The sequence below is a fragment of the Zalophus californianus genome, chromosome 2 (assembly GCF_009762305.2).
Source record: "Zalophus californianus isolate mZalCal1 chromosome 2, mZalCal1.pri.v2, whole genome shotgun sequence".
Lineage (NCBI taxonomy): Eukaryota > Metazoa > Chordata > Mammalia > Carnivora > Otariidae > Zalophus > Zalophus californianus.
The window spans coordinates 137281565-137303574 of NC_045596.1; positions in this window are offsets into that span (position 1 = coordinate 137281565).

Below are 22010 nucleotides of genomic sequence, written 5' to 3' on the forward strand. Positions count from 1 at the left end.
TTGGTTTAGAATTTTTATCTAAAAGCCTTCATAATTAAAAAAAATAGTGATTAATACCTCCACGATGGACCAAAAACAGACAATGGGCAAAAAATTCAATAAAGTACGTGGTATGTTAGATCTTATTAAGTGCTGAAAAGTAAAATTGAATAGGGAAGAGCTAGGAGTAATTTTAGAACGGGAAGGGGGGTATAATTTTGGTAGAGTATCCAAGAAGAATTTTCAGTGACAAGCTGTCCTTTTACTAAAAACTTGAAGGAAATGAAGGTGTGAGCATTGTAAGCTCTGTGGATATCTGAGGAGGAACATTTCTAGCAGAGTATAGCCAGAACAAAGGTCCTAAAGCAGGAGCTTGTCTGCACACATGAGGGCAAGTAGGTGAGTGCAGCTAGAGAAGACTGAAAAATGGGGAGATGATGCTAGGGAGATGAAAAGAAATAAATCTTGTCAAATGTCATAGGTTAGTTTAAGGACTTTAGCTTTCTTGCTGAGTGAGACAGAGACCACTGGCGGGTCTTCTGTGAGCCTAGCAGCATGATCTGACTTTCATTTTAGTAGGCGCATACTGGTGAGTGGATGAGACTGAGGCTGCCCCAGAGAAGTTATGGGGAGATCAGCTTGACATCTACTGCAATAATCCAGACCTAGAAAGTATAGATGTTTCTGAATCATCTCTACACACAGATCCCATCTAATCCTGTGGACTATTGCACCATAAACTCCCTAACCTACTCTCTCCCACCTAACTGCCGAGATCAATAGATACTCCCCATTCCCTTGGGAAAACCTCCTGTCTGAAAGAGCCTGGCTGATAGGCTCTCAGTTCTCTTAGGCTCAACTACCTGTCAAGTAGCATTGATCATTTTCTGTATTAATTTATTAAGTAATCCAAATAAATATTATATAAATAAGTTAAACGTGTGTACAAAAAATTAGTTATTATTTCTATGAAAACCAAGTGAAATTCTTTGGAAGAAACTGAAAAAAAGTAATTTGGTTTTAAAATACTATTGAATTATGTGAGGAAGATGATTTTATTCATTTATTTATTTTCCACATTTTTATTTAAATTCTAGTTAGTTAACCTATAGTGTAATATTGGTTTCAGGAGTAGAATTCAGTGATTCATCACTTACATACAACACCCAGTGCTCCTCATAACAAGTGTCCTCCCTAATCCCCATCATCCATTTAGCCCATCCCCCACCTACCTCCCCTCCAGCAACCCCCAGTTTGTTCTCTACATTTAAGAGTCTCTTAAGGTTTACCTCTCTGTCTGTGAGGAAGATGATTTTAAAAGACTGGTGGAGGGGAAAGGAAAATCTAGAAAGATGCTTTACTTAGATTGCCTTATGAGTCTCTTTAAGTATAATGTCTACTTTAAAGTAAACCAAACTAGGGGTGTCTGGGTGGCTCAGTCGGCTAAGTATCTGCCTTTGGCTCAGGTCATGATCCTGGGGTCCTAGGATCAAGCCCCACATCAGGCTCCCTGCTCAACAGAGAGTCTGCTTCTCTCTCTGCACGCCCCCTGCTCTCTCTCTCTTTCAAATAAGTAAATAAAATCTTAAAAAAAATAAATAAGTAAACCAAACTAGTTGCACTTGAGATGGGTAATGCAGGAAAGATTAGACAATATCCAATCAACAGACTCATATTCAAATAAAAGGCCTCAGGCCAAAATCAAAATATTGGTAGATATATACAGTTAGTTGTTTAAATTAGAATAAAATATCTAAATCTTACATATCTTTAAATGATTCTCTGCTTTAAACACGTATTTTCAATTACTCAGTTACAGCCTTTACCTCTGATTACATCAAATAATAAAAAGGTTTCTACTTATGTTTAATGTCAGGTATTTAAGTAAAACTATAAAAACTGTTTGGAATTTTTTTCTTAAGATTTTATTTATTTATTTGACAGAGAGAGAGCAGGAGAGCACAAGCAGGGGGAGCAGCAGAGGGGATCATGACCTGAGCCGAAGGCCGTCGCTTAACCACCTGAGCCACCTAGGCGCCCCCAAAACTGTTTGGAATTTTTATCTGAAAACAATCATAACTGATAATTAGTGATTTATTCATCTACATAACATGGAACAATTAAAGCAAGCTTTTGCCATAGACTGTTAGGCTCTGTTCAAATACGCCTGAGCTAACTGGAAATAGAAGTTTAAATTGGAATTTCTAGGATTCAGTCTTTTCCTATAGAAATGCGTAATTAACACAAAAAGTGTGTAAAACTAAACCTACCAAATAAAAAAAACAAATCAGCTTGTTCCTTACAAACTTTCACAGGCGTCTTATGTCAAAATTGCGAATATTCAAATTAAATACTTAAAAAGCATGTGAAAGCTTTTGGGATACGGAAAGTGGTACTTCAATGGCTAGTATTGAAAGGTTTTGTATTTTGTGTGAGTGTGTGCTTTATTTTATCACAATACTTAAGAAATATTATGGTCTCCCACAGATAATCTTCCTAATTGAGGGGTAATTATGGAAATTGTACAAAAGTGATCGAAATACAATATAATATTATACTCTTGGCATGATCATCCTCTCTCAATTTTCTAATAAACAGATAAATGGTTTTGGTTGAATCATATTCACACTTTAACCTTGATGCTTTCCTAACTCTTCCATGTTCAAGGTGTTGATAATCAGGACAGATTTGTTACCCTTCTCAGGACATTTTTTTATATCTAGCAGAGTTATATGAAGTAAAAAATATAAGGAGCTGACACAGTATAGGCATACCTCATCTTATTGTGCTTCACAGATAATTGTGTTTGTTACAAATTGAAGGTTTTTGGCAACCCCAAATTAAGCAAGTCTATCGGTGCCATTTTTCCAACAGCATTTATTCACTTTGTGTCTCAGTGTTTGGTAATTCTCACAAGATTTCAAACTTTTTCATTTGTTATGGTGATTTGTGGCAAGTGATCTTTCATATTACTCTTGTAATTGTTTTGGTGTGCCCTGAACCACGCCCTTATAACAAGGTAAACTTAATCAGCAAATGTGTGTTCTGACTGTTCCACTGACCTGCTGTTTCCCCATCTCTTTCCCTCCCCTTTGCCTCCCTATTCCCTGACACAGCAATATTGAAATTAGACCAATTAAGAATTCTACAAGGGTTTCTGAGTGTTCAGGTTAAAGGAAGAGTCTCACATCTCTCATGTTAAATCAAAACCTAGAAATGTTAAGCTTAGTGAGAAATGTGTGTTGAAAGCTGAGATGGGCCAAAAGCCAGGTCTTTTGCACCAGCTGGAAAGTTGTGGATGCAAAGGAAACATTGAAGGAAATTAAAAGTGTTACTTCATTGAACACATGAATGATAAGAAAGTGAAATATCCTCATTGCTGATATGGAGAAAGTTTTAGTGGACAGAACAAACTAGCCACAATATTCCTTTAAGCCAAAGCCTAATTCAGAGCAAGGCTTTAACTCTCTTCAAGTCTATGAGGGCTGAGAGAGGGGAAGAAGTTGCATAAGAGAAGTTTAAAGCTGGCAGAGGTTAGTGTATGGGACTTAAGGAAAGAAGCTATCTCCATAACGGGTGCAGGGTGAAGCAGCAGGTGCTGATGTAGAAGCTGCAGTAAATTATCCAGAAGATCTAGCTAAGATAATTAATGAAGGTGGCTACACAAAACAGTAGATTTTCAAGGTAGACAAAACAGTCTTCTATTGGAAGAAGATGCCAGGATAGCTACAGAGAAGTCAGTGCCTGGCTTCAAAGCTTCAAAGGACAGCCCGACTCTCTTATTAGGGGTTAACATAGCTGGTGACTTGAAGTTGAAGCCAATGCCTATTGACCAGTCCAAAAATCCCAGGGCTTTTAAGAAGTATGCTAAATATACTCTGCTTGTACTCTATAAATGGAACAATAAAGTCTAGATTACCCTGACAATGTAAGCATATCTGTTTACAACATAGTTTACTGAATATTTTAAGCCTATTTTGAGACCAATGGCTCAGAAGAAAAGATTCCTTTCAAAATATGACTGCTCATTGATGATGTACCCGGTCACCCAAGACCTCTGATGGAGATATGCAATGAGATTAACATTGTTTTCATGCCTGCTAACACAAGATCCATCCTGTAGCCCATGGATCAAGGATGATTTTGACATTCAAGTCTTATTTAAGAAACAGATTTTATAAGGTTATTGCTGCAATACATAGTGATTCTTCTAATGGACCCAGACAAAGTCAATTGAAAGCCTTCTGGAAAAGATTCACCATTCTAGATGCCATTAAGAACATTCATGATTCAGGGGTGCCTGCATGGCTCAGGTGATTAAGCATCTGATCCTTTATCTTAGCTCAGGTCTTGGTCTCAGGGTCATGAGTTCCAGCCCCACTTTGGGCTCCATGGGGGGCGTGGAGTCTACTTAAAAAAAAAAAAAAAAAAAACAGAAACAAAAACAAAACAAAACGAAAAAACGTTCATGATTCATAGGAAGAGGTCAAAGCATCAACATTAATAGGAGTTTGGAAGAAGTTGATTCCAGCCCTCATGAATGACTTCCAGGGGTTCAAGACTCCAGCGGAGGAAGTAACTACAGATGTGATAGAAATAGTAAGAGAACTAGAATTAAAAGTGGAGCCTGAAGACGTAACTGAATTGCTACAATCTCATGATGAAACTCGAGTGGATAAAGAATTGCTTTTAATGACTGAGTGAAGAAAATGCTGTCTTGAGATGGAATTTACTCCTGGTGAAGACACTGTGAAGATTGTTGAGGTGACAGCAAAGGATTTAGAATATTACAAAAATTTTATAAAGCAGTGGCAGGGTTTGAGAGGGTTGACTCCAAATTTGAAAGAGGTTCTACTGTGGGTAAAATGCCAAACAGCATCTCACTCTACAGAGAAATTGTTGGTGGAAATGAATAGTCAATCAATGCAGCAAACTTCATTGCTGTTTTATTTTAAGAAAGTGCCCTATAAATACAGAAATCCTCTCTGATGTTTGCCAGAGAGGAGTGGGTTTGGCAGTGAGCAAAATAGGTGAAGAGGAGGAGAATATACAGGATTCTAGTGATGGAATGAATAAGTCACAGGAATAAAAAGCAGAGCATAAGGAATACAATAATATTGTAATAGTGATGTAACGGGACAGGTGGTAGCTACACTGTGGTGAACGTAACATAATATATAAACTTGTCAAACCACCAAATTAGACACCTGAAACTAATATAATGTGTGTCAACTATACTCAAATTAAAAAAAAAAGAAATTGCCACAGCCACCCCAACCTTCAGTAACCACCATCCTGATTAGTCAGCAGCCATCAACATCAAGACAAGGCCCTCCACCAGCGAAAACATTATGACTTGCTGAAAGGTCAGATGATGGTGAGCAGTTTTTTAGCAATAAAGTGTTGTTTTGTTTTGTTTTGTTTTTTCAGAGAGAGAGAAAGAGCAGAGGTGGAGAGAGTGGGGAGAGGGAGAGGAAGAGAGAGAATCTCAAGCAGCCTCCACGTCGACCGAGCACTTGACTCCATGACCCTGAGACCAAGACCCAGGCTGAAATCAAGAGCTGAATGCCCAACTGACTGAGCCACTGAGGTGTCCCAGCAATAGAGTATTTTTAAACTAAGGTATGTACATTTTTTAGACATAATGCTATTACATACTTAATAGACTACAGTATTGTGTAAACATAACTTTTATATGCACTAGGAAAACAAAAAATTCATTCACCTTGCTTTATTGTGATATTCACCTTATTTAGGTTGTCTTGAAATGAACCCACAATATCTCTGAGGTATGCCTGTATATAACAAATAAGAAATATTTGATCAATAATAGCTACATATGTAAAATTTTTATAATTTATTTTTAATAATATTGAGGAACATTAGGGGAGGCTCTGATACTATGTCCAAACTCAAAGCAGGTAATGTAGAAATTAGAATATGTGAGTGTGTCCAACATAGTTTTCTACTCTGTTTTTAAGTAATCTCTACAGCCAACAAGGGGCTCAAACTCACAACCCTGAGATCAAGAGTCACATGCTTCACTGACTGAGCCTGCCAGGTGCCCAAAGTTGTACTCTTTGAACCAGAATTTACTAGCTGAGCATTTTAAAAGCAATCACTTAACCTCTTTAAGCTTCAGTAAATGTTTTGTATGTTTTCTCTATGGGCCAAATGATATAAAGGAAAAGAAAAAAAAATCAAAACAGGCTCTAGACAAAATAAGCGCGAAGCAAATTATAGGTGTCGTTATTATCAGTGTCAGCATTTTTGGGACATGCTTACAATGACCCTGACAATGTAAGAGCAACATTACTAAGAAAGAAATGCAGTATTTCACATAAAAGATATAAGTGAATATATTCGTAAATTGACACACAGATTTATAACCAAACAAATAACATTTTCAAAGTATAAAGACAAAATAAGATCTTTATTAAAGGTGTCTTAATTTATTATGTATAGCCTCTTGAATCCTCCAAAACCTATTAAAACCAAAGAAAATCTAAAGCATGTATTTTATCCACTCCCCCAATCTTTACCTATCTTTCAGCATTGCTTTGTTTCTACACATTTACAATATTTAGATAGTAACTCCCCCACTCCTGTGTGTATCCCATGCAGTGGGCCAACTCCCTCTTTGAAAATATTTGGAGGGAAAAATAAACTTCTTTCCATTGTCTCTGTTTAAAATGAAATCACATATGCACATACTCTTAATAAATGCCTTCTTATGTAATTATGTTTTTCTACACAATAAAAGAATTGTTTTCTTAACCCATAAGTTTGACCGTTTCGGTACTCACGATTTTAGGTAAATAATATACTATATGATATTTAAATACTCTATTGTGTGGTTTTAATATTCATTTTCAGTCTCTTTCTTATCTACTTGTATTTTTCTATTTAAGAGAGAGTCATAGGGGTGCCTGGGTGGCTCAATTAGTTAAGCGTCTGACTTCAGCTCAGGTTGTGATCTCAAAAAAAAAAAAAAAAAAAGATTTTCAGTAATGAAAACTGCTATAAACATTATGAAATATGTTACACACACAGATACATATATTTGACTAACCAAAGAATTACAACTTTATCTAGCCCAAAAGTATATTGTAATAGTGGAATTGAGAAAACATAACACTTCGGAAACAGAAACAGACATCTGTAGGATACCAAACAAGGGTTATTATTATCAATTTATTTGGATGCTAACATTATTGAAGTAATGCTGATGTTTTAAAAGCAGAGATACAGAGTTACTAATGACTTAAAATGAGGAGCTAACAGTACAGTGTGGAACCCAAGTGGCAAAAGTCCCATAAATATGTATGCTGTCTAGAAGCCCTTATAATTCAATTTGGAAATATATGGTGGTGATGTTGTGGAATGAATTGTCAAAAACCAGTACACGGTTCTAAGAGAAACCCATTTAGCTCACATAATATATGACTTCCACTATTGCTAGGTCTCATCACCAAGGCAGAAGGCAAGTAAAACAATATCTTGCTATTCAAATCCATTAATTTGTATGTGTGTCCCTTCTTAAAATATTAAAAATCATAAAGAATTTATAAATATTAATATTTCAATATAATAAGGGAATTTTGTTAGCCTACTTAAAATAAACAATTTTCAAATATTTTGAGTGACTTTGCATATTACTTGCTGTACTAATTCAAACTCTTAGTATTAAAATAAGAATCATCAAGAAGTTCTGCCTGCCAATTTTTTTTTTAAGATTTTATTTATTTATTTGACACAGAGAGAGAGAGAGCACAAGCAGAGGGAGAGAGAAGCAGGCTTCCCGCTGAGCAGGGAGCCCGACGCGGGACTCCATCCCAGGACCCTGGGATCATGACCTGAGCCGAAGGCAGACGTTTAATGACTGAGCCACCCAGGCGCCCCTGCCTGCCAATGTTTTTAAGAGTTAAGAAATGTTATGGATATGACTGCAGTCTTCTTGTTAATTCAGAATATTTCCCTCTGAATATATAACTAATATCAGAATATTTTCCACACTGAACAAATTCTATCCATGGGCCTTATCTCTGATAATTCTTTAAATGTAAAGTATCAAGGTGATTTATTCTTAAAGGAAAAGATGAGCATATTACATTTATTAGCTCACCTTTTCCTCCAAAGGCATATGACTTCCCAGTTGTATGCTTAAATAGCACAGAAATGCAAATTATCACAGAAAGATGTTAATTGAAAATTGCAAAGAGTCATAGGGAACCAGTGTTTTATTTGTGTGGTCCTCCTACTTAGACCTTATGTTTTCAATGAATAAAATCCCATGCAAAGCAGTGAGAGAAAGAAATGTGAAATTACAACATATAGCTGATGCTTGCAGTGCCCCTCCTTACCCTCTCAGTCCAACATGGTCTGTGGCATGCACATTGCCAGCTTACTACCACCGGGTCACAAGGACTCTGCTTTACTGCCTAAGTGCTTTCTCCACCATCAGGTCAGGAGAACCACCCAGACGATACAGGCCTAACCCAGCAGTGACCCTGAGGAAATCCTCACCCTAAGGGAAAAACGACTTGGTGGATAATTGCCCTAACTTCCTGGTCTTTGATGAAAAACTATGAAGGAAGTACTGTATGGTTCCTCAGAAGGTCCCCAGAGGAAGTCAACGCCATTTGCTCACAGTGGTACCCAGCTCATAACTCACGCTTATCAGCCTTTTCTTTTCCTTGTCTCACTTTTGTCTTTACTTCCGCTTCCTGGAATCACTTTTTTTTTTTTTAAGATTTTATTTATTTGACAGAGAGAGACACAGTGAGAGAGGGAACACAAGCAGGGGGAGTGGGAGAGGGAGAAGCAGGCTTCCCACCAAGCAAGGAACCCGAGGCGGGGCTCGATCCCAGGACCCCAAGACCATGACCCGAGCCGAAGGCAGATGCCTAACGGACTGAGCCACCCAGGTGCCCCTGGAATCACTTTCAAATAAACTGTGCCATGTTTCAGGCTCTGCTTCCAACAGAATCCAAAAAATGCAAGGCACAGAACTCTCAGGCAAAAATTTCAGCAGGTTCTTACTGGGTTTGAAAGAGCATCAAGAATGTATAATTTCTCAAAAATGTTCTTTTATATGCTTCTTTTGATGGTCTGTCTCTTTCTTCTCTCCTTCCCCTGCCTTTTTCCAAAGTTCAGCAGTTTACTTCTCTTTTTGGTTTAGCTTCTGTAAATCCACACAATCAAGGTCTCACTTTCCATCCTGGGCAGGTTAGAAACATGTTTTCTTAAACAAAGACAATTTAGTCTGTGAGAAAATTTTTGTGCCACTGTTGACATCATTTTTTTAATATGTTCATATTAAATATGAATATATTTAATGTTCTTACAATATCTTGTAAGAAGATTATAATGTTCTTATAAGAACAATATAATGTTCTTACAATATCTTCTATTGTAAGGTAGAACTTGTTTTTATCTTTCAGGTACATCTTTATTCCCATTCTTTCCCATGATAATTCTAGGAGATAAATACCATATTTGATCATTTCTTCACCTGTGGTTTGATTATAAGTTCAGTGATAAGAGCTAGTATTTACCATGTATTAAAGAAAAGGAGACAGAATGTAGTCATGCAGAATTAACCAAGAGTTTTCAGCTGGAATGACATATCTACTTAATTGGAAGTGTTGGCCTAAATCATTGTGTGAAACAGACCTCTTGGAACAAGTCCGGATTAGTGGAAACATGTATCAAGATCTGTTAGTGGTAACTATAAGGGTTGCAGAAGTGAAAATACCCATAAGGTAGGCATTTTCCTCTTCCTGACTAAAATGGGCTGGAAAGAGTATGGGCTTTGAGACTAAAAATACGTTCTAATTCTAAATCTGCCACCTAGGGCGCCTGGGTGGCTCAGTCGGTTAAGCGACTGCCTTCGGCTCGGGTCATGGTCCTGGAGTCCCGGGATTGAGTCCCGCATCGGGCTCCCTGCTCAGCGGGGAGTCTGCTTCTCCCTCTGACCTTCCTCTCTCATGCTACCATTCTCTCTCTCTATATATATATAAATAAATAAAAATCTTAAAAAAAATAAAAATAAATCTGCCACCTAATGTATGATTAGGGTAAATTGCTTAACTTCCGTAAATTTCAGTATCTTCATTTGTAAAACCAAAGAATAATAATATCTACTTCAGAAAAAAGATGAAATCCCATAATGTATTTCAAAGTGCATAGAATTCTGGTAGAGTTTTTACTATATAACTGAACCCAATTAAAGTTCATTGAACCCAATCACTTTACTTCCACATTAAGGGTGGATAATCCAGGAAAAGCCTGTGATAGTGCTGGTAATTGCCAAATTTGTAAAAACTCATGTAAAATAAAAAGAGGGAAGTAGAAATAATAAATTACTGAGGTACTAGTAAAAACTTATTGTGCACACACCGAAAGACAGCTTAACTAGGCAGGAGCGCTCAAACCAAAACATGGGATGAGTCTCTGAGGTGTATTGTTACAAACCAGGGTACATAATACGGAGGCAGTGACTGCTTATTCGTCACACTGATTGGTTATATGTTAGATTTTTTTTTTTTTAATGAAAGGGAATTTCTTAGTGGTTATCTCATATAAATTTTAGAGAACAATTTAAGTTTTGCTTATGATTTTCAGAGGCATAAGCAAAAAGTGACCCAGGTCAAGTTTGCATTGGCTGTCTTACAAAATAAACTAATTTTTTTTTTTTAAGATTTTATTTATTTGTTTGACAGAGACACAGCAAGAGAGGGAACACAAGCAGGGTGAGTGGGAGAGGGAGAAGCAGGCTTCCCATCGAGCGGGAAGCCTGATGTGGGGCTCGATCCCAGGGTACTGGGATCATGACCTGAGCCGAAGGCAGACGCTTAATGACTGAACCACCCAGGCGCCCCCAGAATAAACTAAATTAAGCTACTATCTGCTCAAGGAATTTTCAAATCTGGTTTCCTTTTGTGTTTGATTTTAACGCAGCTATATGGTCAAGCACATATTTACCACCTGCTGTGGACAAAGAATCCCACTAAAAATATAAAAGAAACAGAAAAATAAATGAGTTATTTAGTAAATAATTTATTTTCTAAAGTAAATCTCTGCTACATTCAAATGTTTGTGTTCCTGTTCAAATAGTTTCTTCAGACAGCTTTCATTTTGAGAAAGTCTTGAATTATTTCTTACTGGACAATTAATCTTTTCTCATGTTTGTGATACAGGCTCAATGATATAGAAATTGCTTTTAATTCAATTTTCAACTTCAGAAGCACTTTTCAAGTAGCAGGAGATATATTCAATTGCTTTTTAGGACAATATAATGTTTGTCATGTTGGGACATAGTAAACGGATTTTCTTCTTTGCCATTATATGAACTTAGTTTTCCTATGTTTGTACTCTTCAGAAAAATATCACCAGTAGTTCTTCGTTTTCCTTCCCCTAAATGCTGCATATTGTTTCTGATAGCATTTTTTTCTCTACAGATCAAGAAGGTGTTAACAAATTTTTACTTTGGACATTTTTACATATTTAGACTTTTGATCCATGAATTTTAAGGAAGGATTGTTTTAAATTGCTTATTAACTATCAATCATGGCCCCGTCTTCCAAAGATACAACACAGAGAGGTCTCCAGGCATTTAAAAGCCAAAGGGCCTAATGGGCTTAAAAGTTGACTACCAACCATATGCTCTATTAACATAAAGATTTAGCGTGTCATCTCCCATCTGACTTCCGGCCGTGGGATGCGCAATCTAAAATCACTGCCCCTTCGTGAGTCCTCATACTTTTAGTTTAAAATACAAAACTCCCTGATTTTCAGGACTTCAATGGCTTCCAAACCATGGTTAGAGGTCTAGACTTTTAGCTCTGGCCAAATCACTCCCTCCTGTCTGAGCCGCTACCCTTTCTAGAAGAGAGGTGCCAAGGAGCTCACGAATCCTAGCTCACTGCTGCCACCTTCTGGTCTTGAGTATTAGTTCTGACCCCCACCCCCCCATCCGTCCAACATGGGTTTTAGCCCTTAAAATCTGTTGTTAAACTTGGATAAAGGAAAATAATAATAATTATTTGATTTTGAAATTAAAGTTTGAATTTATAACAGGGCCACATGCCCTTAATTATCTTGACATTTCATTATATCTAAGGATTATTTTTAAGCTTCACCATACTGATATAATGTAGTCATGAAAATACAGCTTTCTTCTTTGTCTCATCTTGACAGGCAACTACTGTGATGTAAATACCGCTGAATTCATTTTGTAATTATTGTATTATTGTTCTAGTTTAAATTTGAATTCTGTAGCAAAGACTTACAATCAGCCGAATAGCATCAACACATCGGTGGGAGGTTATAACAAAGCATGTTGATGTGGACAAGCATTTCATGAACTAAGGGTAACAGCATTGGTATAATGTGCCTCAAATTGACTCACAGACTCAGGGCCAAGGACAGACGTGACGTGGGTGGACAGCTAGTGAAGCAAGTCTAGGATCCATCCCAAGCTTCCCACTCACTCTATGGACACAGCAGAATGTTACTGATAGAACTATGGCTGCTATTACATCAAAAGTGTGGAAAAAACATAGAAAGATAAGACAAAAAAGCATCAATAATGTCAGAAGAATTCTTAACATTTTCATTCAATAGTGAAACAATGAATCTGAGCCAGAGAGAGTATTTCTTCTTTGTGAGAAAAGTACTTATCTCCTGCAAAATGATGAAAATCCAAAAATGCTGTCATTATAAATGTTAGCTTCTTCAACAACCATGCAGATCCAAGTGCACCCTGTCTAAAACCAATGCAGAGCCTAAGTTCTATTTTTTTAGAGGGTTAGTGGAAGGGGCAGAGGGAGAGGGAGAGAGAGAGTCTTAAGCAGGATCCATGCCCAGCACAAAGCCCGATGCGGGGCTCCATCTCATGACCCTGAGTTCATGACCTAAGCTGAAATCAAGAGTTGGGTGCTTGACTGACTGAGTCACCCAGGTGCCCCCAGAGTCTAAGTTCTATCACTGGAAGATGGAAACCTTTAGTGGTTCATTTCATTCTCTCACTGGAGGTCAAGTTTTGGCCCAATTCTAAGTACATAGGTCAGGGTAAAATCCATTACTAGTTGTAGGATTACTGACTGCCTTTCAGAGTCAAGAGAAAACAGAATAAAGCAGAGTTTGTAAACTCAGGTGTCTCGAGGGACTAGATTGGTAAGCTAAATTAGAGAAGAAATTTCTTCTGTTCAGTGTAGCTATAAGAAAAAAGCCTGCATGTGTGAAAAATGCTAACTGACCTTAAGCCTCAAGCATTTAAGGGACAATATAAGAGTGATGGCTTCTGTCACCAAGTGAAAAAAAAAAAAAAAACAGATTTACCTAAGTGAGCAACCCTAAGTTTTGCCATCTAAACATGTAAGCCAAGTATACTAGAGGTTTTTTGGTCTTTTTTTAAGTCAACAAGTTGATTATTTAGGTGAATTCTCCTGAGCTTTTTTGTTTTGTTTTGTTTTGTTTTTTAAAGATTTTATTTATTTATTTGAGAGAGAGAGAATGAGAGACAGAGAGCACGAGAGGGAAGAGGGTCAGAGGGAGAAGCAGACTCCCTGCTGAGCAAGAAGCCCGATGCGGGACTTGATCCCAGGACTCCAGGACCATGACCCGAGCTGAAGGCAGTCGCTTAACCAACTGAGCCACCCAGGCGCCCCATGTTTTGTTTTGTTTTTTAAAGTAGGCTCCACGCGTGGAGCTTGAACTCACAACCTGAGATCAAGACCTGAGCTGAATCAAGTGTCAGATGCTTGACAGGCACCCCAAATTCTTCTGATTTTTAAGAGTTGAAAACTCATATGATTTTTAAAATCAGTATGAGAACCAAGGGGATGCCCTATCCCAATGAGTAGCCTGATAATTGGTACCACTTGGAATAAAGGCTGTGTGTTCATAAGCATCATCTTCTCAGGGCTGTGTTCATTTAGTTCATTCTGTGATTACTCTTGGATTCCTTCAACTTCTGAGGGCCTTGCTCTGAAGGTCTGTTGTGATAAAACAGGACTTGGCTTGGCACCAATTTAGAATGGAGCACTGACCTTAGGAAGACTGGTTAGGGTTTAAGTAAAGGAGGTAGCATCTGAATCTAACACAACTGTCACTGAACTGGGATTTGGGCCCAAAGTCTTATAGTTACAGACATCATAATTTTCCCCAGAATGCCTCCTGGACATTTCTTCCTCCCTTAACTGAGGCAGAAGTAGTAATAAATCATTCATTCCTTGTCAACAGCTCTCTTAACTGAGGCAGTAGCTGGTAATAAATCACTCATTCCTTCTCAACAGCTAGGGTTTTTTTTTTCTAGTCTTTTCTTTCATTTTGCATCTATAAAGTATAATATTTAAATTCAATAAGACCAACAACAAATTATTATAGAAAATTGTTTTTCATATTCTGTGTTGATAATAATGTCTACATATGCCAGATTTATGATAGGGATTATGATTTGTGACACACACTCATGTCCAAATCCCATGGCACTGTTGGACTCAATCTATTCTTGACTCTAGACCATGGAAATTGGGACACAGATCTCTTGCATTTCTGCATGTCTTATTAGTGAGGTGGTAACTGTCCCTTGTAGTGAATAGCCTTTTCATCGACGTTTGTCTGGCGAATGGCCAGAGACAGATTACCACCCTCTGGAGCAAAGGCTGAGCATGCTTCTGCCCATAATAAGAGATTTGTGTTCCCCAAGTTCAACACCACTACAATGCAGACATCCACTGGACCCATTCACATTACCCCATGAGACTTGAGGTCAAAGGAGACTGAAACAAATATGCTGATGCTCATGCTGCTGGCTAGATCATGAGTAATAAACTCCTTTGTACCTGACCCAGAAGTCTTGTGTCTTCTGCCAGCATCCAGAAAGCTCTTCCCTTTTTATCTTCTTAGCATCTAAGTGAGGTGAAATCCAGGTACTTCACAGTTCTTGACGGTGCCATGCCTGTAGCAGAATCCTGGCCACTTACATGCAACTTGCCCTAGGATATATGCTTCTCATTCTCCTGCATGCTCCTACTGGCCTGTGAGTTCAGATCTCAGACTTGATTCATCTTCTCTGGTTACTTGATTTTGCTGCTTGTCCAGTTTGCTCTTCCCTTCTCTCTGACCTGGAACGCTGCTATTTTTTTACAAGCTAAACTTTGGTGTCCCCTGCCCATTTGCCATTCACTAGGACTTTAATCATTTTTTTTCTCTATTTTTGCTAACTCTGCATGGCAATGACAGATGGCAGGGCCTGTGGTTCACTACAGATGCTGAGATAGCACTTTCTTTTTCAGTCTTTCACCAAACTGTAGAATAAATTGATGCCCCCAAATATATACATATGATGGCTATCATTTGTTTTTAATCCAGATGTCGATTATGTTATTCTTCCTTCTAATGACCTAGATGAGAGGTTGCCTCAACAAACTTTCTTTTCTTTCTTGCATAAAATTCAAACAGTGTGCTTCCAAAACTTTCTCTAAATCCCTGAAGGTCTTGAGCCCTCGAGTCCTTCTCTGGCTCTGACTTCTTGGCTCTGCTAATGAGCCTTGCAGTTGGCTGTTTTGTTTTGCTTTATTTTGTTTGTTTGTTTGTTTTTGTTTTTGTTTTTTTAATCTCTGCCCTGGCATTAATTCAAACATGAAATGGTGCCCCTTATCTTGATTTTCACTGAAGAAGAAAAAACACTATAAAAGACCAATGCTCATATATAAGATTTATTAAAGGTTTAAAAACCATTTTTCACTGCAGCAAAGACACAGGAGTTAGTAGATTTTTCATTCTTCCTGTTGTAGAGTGGATATTTAACACATGCTAGTGAGTGTGATGCCTAGTCTGAATGCACATCATCCATAGGGTGCCTTTCTCTGGTGTATGCTGGGCCCCGGGACACCATGAACTGCATCATTCAGGTTCTTTTGTCCGCTAGTTCCCTGTTGCCTTCAGCCAATAAGAGGCACAAGACAGATATTAGAGCACCGTAGGAGAGCATAGCGCAGCCTAGTTATTCCCCTGCTTCCTCTCTACCTCACCATGGTCCAGTAGAAGCTACATTATTCTACCAAAGCCCACAGGCCCTATCCAGTGTCCTTCTCACACAGTCCCTGGCCCTTTTAGGCTTATCACTGCTGCTATGCTCTAGCGCTTCACCATCCCTTACTGATTCCCTGGCTCAAAGTTCTAGAAATTGTCCCTTCATTAAACCACCTTCAGGGGGGGAAAGATGGTGGAGGAGTAGGGGACCCTATTCCAACCGGTCCCTGAATTGAGCTAGATATCTACCAGACCACTCTGAACACCCACGAAATCAGCCTGAGATGTAAGAAGATAGATCTGGATCTCTACAAACAATATCAAGGTGGTTGGTTTTGAGGTATGAAGCAGGCAGCTGTGATTCTGTGGGCAGATATCAGAGGATAAACAGAAGGGGAAGGGAGCTTGGCCGTTGGGATCCTACACCGCCAGTGAGCGATAGCCTCCTGTGCTGGGGACCGAGCACACACTCAAAGACCAATAGTGGCAGGGAAAGGACTTTAGGGTAGCCCCCAGACAGAAACCCGGAGCTGTGGGGCCACATGTGCGAAATGGGGGCAGCTGGCATTCTAGAAGCACAAAAGACAGAGATGTGCCCTGACCTGGACGTGAGGACTGGGAGCACTACTGAGGGGCACACAACTCAGGACGTTGCAGTTTATAGCAGCACAGACAGAAACGGAGATAGTGTGGCCTGGAGAGCTCATTGAAGAACAGACTGCAATCTCTCTGCCCTGAGGCAGGGGTTGGAAATGGTCTCTTCTGCTCTGACTCTCAGAAGAGATGTGGAAAGCCGCCAGGGAAAGCCGCCAGAGAACAAAAGCCCCCAAAACACTGGTTTCCACTGAGCCCATCCCCCACCACAGGAGGCAGGGCAACTCTGCCCAAACAGGGTTGCCTGGGTAACAGCATGGCAGGCCAGAAGACAGGCTGTGAAAACAGAAGGCCAACAACCTTGAGGTCCCTAGAAAACAGGTGGATCTTGCTTGGGTTGTGGTCAATAATTTGGACTCTATTCATTCCCTCAACCACCCATCAACAGAATGACTAGGAGGAGGAACCCCCAAAATAAAAAAGACTCAGAGATTATGATTTATGCTGCAGATATACAAATGGATTCAGATATAACCAAGATGTCAGAGATGGAATTCAGGCTAGCAATTGTGAAGATAAAGCTAGAATGGAGAAATCAATTAATGGCAACATAAAGTCTCTAAAGGCAGAAATGAAAGCTGAATTGGCAGAACTTAAAAATGCTATCAGTGAGATCCAATCTAATCTAGATAATCTAACAGCTAGGGTAAGTGAAGCAGAAGAATGAATTAGTGACCTGGAAGACCATTTAATAGATAAAAAGGGAAAAGAGGAGGCCAAGGAAAAACAACAGAATCCATGAAAATAGAATCAGAGAAATAAGTGGCACCATGAAACATTCCAATGTCAGAATTATTGTAATCCTGGAGGAGGTGGAGAGAGAGAGAGAGGACTAGAAGATATATTTGAGTAAATCGTAGCTGAGAACATCCCTAATCTGGGGAGTGAAACAAACATTCATGTCCTAGAGGCAGAGAGGACCCCTCCCAAGATCAAGGAAAACAGGCCAACACCCTGGCATGTAATAGTAAAACTCGCAAATCTTAGAACCAAGGAAACCATCTTAAGGGCAGTCAGGGGGTAAAGATTCCTTATGTACAGAGGAAGGAACATCAGAATAACGTCAGACCTATCCACAGAGACCTGGCAAGCCAGAAAGGCCTGGCAAGACATATTCAGAGAAGAACATGCAGCCAAGAATACTTTATCTGGCAAGGCTGTCATTTAGAATGGATGGAGAGATGCAGTTCCCAAGACTGGCAGAAGCTGAAAGAATATGTGACCACTAAGCTGGCTCTGCAAGAAATATTAAGGGGGCTTCTATAAAAGGAGAAGGACCCCGAGAGTGATATACAACAGAAATTTACAGGGACAATCTATAAAAACAAGGTCTTCACAGGCAACATGATGACAATAAATTCATATCTTTCAATTATTACTCTCAACGTGAATGGCCTAAATGCTCCCATAAAATGGCACAGGGTTGCAGATTGGATAAAAAGACAGGACCCATCAATATGCTACCTACAAGAGACTCATTTTGAACCTAAAGATACATCCAACTGAAAGTGAAGGGATGGAGATCCATCTTCCATGTCAACAGACCTCAGAAGAAAGCTGGGGTAGCAATTCTTATATCAGACAAATTAGATTTTAAACTAAAGACTGTAGTTAGAGACACAGAAGGACACTATATCATTCTTAAAGGGTCTATCCAACAAGAAGATCTAACAATTGTAAATATCCACACCCCCAACATGGGAGCAGCCATCTACATAAGCCAACTGTTAACCAAAATAAAGAGTCTATTGATAACAATACATTAATTATAGGAGACCTCAATACTCCATCCTCAGCAATAGACAGATCATCGAAGCAGAAAATCAACAAAGAAACAAGAGCTTTGAATGACACACTGGACCAGAATGCTTTAAAACTGGAACTCAATCACAAGAAAAAATTTGGCAGAAATTCAAACACTTGGAAGCTAAAGACCACTCTGCTTAAGAATGTTTGGGTCAACCAGGAAATCAAAGAAGAACTTAAACAATTAATGGAAACCAATGAGAAAGAAAACACATTGGTTCAAAACCTATGGGCTACTGCAAAGGCCGTCCTAAGGGGAAAATACACAGCCATCCAAGCCTCACTCAAAAAAAAACAGAAAAATTCTGAATTCACCAACTAACTTACACCTTAAAGGACTAGAGAAAAAGCAACAAATGATGCCTAAGCCACACATTAGAAGAGAGATAATTAAGATTAGAGCAGAGATCAATGAATTAGAAACCAGAAACACAGTAGATCAGATCAATGAAACTAGAACTGGTTCTTTGAAAGAATTAATAAGATCGATAAACCACAGGCCAGACTTATCCAAAAGAAAAGAGAAAGGACCTAAATTAATAAAATTGTGAATGAAAGGGGAGAGATCACGACTAACACCAAGGAATTAGAAACAACTTTAGAAATTATTATTAACAACTATATGTCAATAAACTGAGCAATCTGGATGAAATGGATGCCTTCCTGGAAACCTATAAACTGCCAAGACTGAAACAGGGAGAAATTGACAACCTGAATTAGCAACGAGATTGAAGCAGTGATCAAAAACCTCCCAAAAAAACAAGAGTCCAGGGCCTGATGGATTCCCTGGGGAATTCTACCAAACATTCAAAGAAGAAATAATACCTATTCTCCTGAAACTGTTTCAAAAAATAGAAATAGAAGGAAAGCTTCCAGACACATTCTATGAGGCCAGTATTACCTTAATCCCCCAACAAGACAAAGACCCCATCAAAAAGGAGAATTTCAGACCTATCTCCCTGATGAATATAGATTTCAAAATTCTCAACAAAATCCTAGCTAATAGGATCCAACAATACATTAAAAGGATCATCCACCACGACCAAGTGGGATTTATCCCCGGGATGCAAGGGTGGTTCAACATTTGCAAATCAATCAATGTGATAGAACACATTAATAAGAGGAGAGAGAAGAACCATATAGTCCTCTCAAATGATGCAGAAAAAGCTTTGACAAAATACAGCATCCTTTCCTGATTAAAACTCTTCAGAGTATAGGGATAGAGGGAACATTCCTCAAGTTCATAAAATCCATCTATGAAAAACCCACAGCAAATATCATCCTCAATGGGGAAAAGCTGAGAGCCTTTCCCTTAAGATCAGGAACACGACAAGGATGCCCACTCTCGTCACTATTGTTCAACACAGTACTAGAAGTCCTAGCAACAGCAATCAGACAACAAAAAGAAATAAAAGGTATTCAAATTGGCAAAGAAGAAGTCAAACTCTCTCTTTTCGCAGATGACATGATACTTTATGTGGAAAACCCAAAAGACTCCACCCCCAAATTAGTAGAACTCATACAGCGATTCAGTAATGTGGCAGGATACAAAATCAATGCACAGAAATCAGTTGCTTTCTTATACACTAACAATGCCACTGTAGAAAGAGAAATTAGAGAAACGATTCCTTTTACAATAGCACCAAAAACCATAAGATACCTCGGAATAAACCTAACCAAAATGTAAATGATCTATACTCTAGGAACTACAGAACACTCATGAAAGAAATTGAAGAAGACACAAAAAGATGGAAAAACATTCCATGCTCATAGATTGGAAGAATAAACATTGTTAAAATGTCTATGCTACCCAGAGCAATCTGTACCTTCAATGCCATCCCAATCAAAATTCCAATGACATTTTTCAAAGTGCTGGAACAAACAATCCTAAACTTTGTATGGAATCAGAAAAGACCCCGAATCACCAAGGAAATGTTGAAAAAGAAAAACAAAGCTGGGGTCATCACATTGACCGATTTCAAGCTATATTACAAAGCAGTGATCACCAAGATAGCATGGTACTGTCACAAAAACAGAGATATAGACCAATGGAACAGGATAGAGAGCCAGATATGGACCCTCAACTCTGTGGTCAAATAATCTTTGACAAAGCAGGAAAAAATATGCCTTGGAAAAAAGACAGTCTCTTCAATAAATGGTGCTGGGAAAATTGGACAGCCACATGCAGAAAAATGAATTTCGACCATTCTCTAATACCCTACACAAAGATAAACTCAAAATGGATGAAAGACCTCAATGTGAGACAGGAATCCATCAAAATCCTAGAGGAGAACATAGGCAGTAACCTCTTTGACATCGGCCACAGCAACTTCTTTCAAGATAAATCTCCAAAAGCTAGTGAAACAAAAGCAAAAATGAACTTTTGGGACTTCATCAAGATAAAAAGCTTCTACACAGCAAAGGAAACAGTCGACAAAACAAAGAGGCAACCCACAGAATGGGAGAAGATATTTGCAAATGACACTACAGATAAAGGACTGGTATCCAAGATCTATAAAGAACTTCTCAAACTCAACACCCAGAAAACAATAATCATGTCAAAAAATGGGCAGAAGACATGAACAGACACTTCTCTGAAGATGACATACAAATGGCCACCAGACACATGAACAAATGTTCATCATTAGCCATCATGGAAATTCAAATCAAAACCACATTGAGATACCACCTTATACCAGTTAGAATGGCAAAAATTGACAGGGCAAGAAACAACAAATGTTGGAGAGGTTGTGGAGAAAGGGGAACCCTCTTACACTGTTGGTGGGGATGCAAGTTGGTACAGCCACTTTGGAAAACCATGTGGAGGTGCCTCAGAAAATTAAATATAGAGCTACTGTATGGCCCAGCAATTGCACTCCTGATATTTACCCCAAAGACACAGATGTAGTGAAAAGAAGGGCCATATGCACCCCAATGTTCATAGCAGCAATGTCCTCAATAACTAAACTGTGGAAAGAGCCGAGATGCCCTTCAAGAGATGAATGGATAAAGAAGATGTGGTCCATATATACCATGGAATATTACTCAGCCATCAGAGAGGATGAATACCCAACTTTCATTATCAACATGGATAGAACTGGAGGACATTATGCTAAGTGAAATAAGTCAAGCAGAGAAAGTCAATTATCATATGGTTTCACTTATTTGTGGAACATAAGGAATAGCGTGGAGGACATTAGGAGAAGGAAGGGAAAAATGAAGGGGGGGAAATTGGAGGGGGAGATGAACCATGACAGACTATGGATTCCGAGAAACAAACTGAGGGTTCTAGAGGGGATGGTGGTGGGGGGATGGGTTAGCCTGGTGATGGGTATTAAGGAGGGCATGTACTGCATTTAGCACTGGGTGTTATACGCAAACAATGAATCATGGATCACCACATCAAAAACTAATGAGGTATGTTGTATGGTGACTAACATGACATAATAAAATAAAATTAAAAAAAAAAAAAAACACCTTCAGCTAACTTTGTGAGGATATCATCTCTTTCTTTCTGGTAGCCTGCCTCA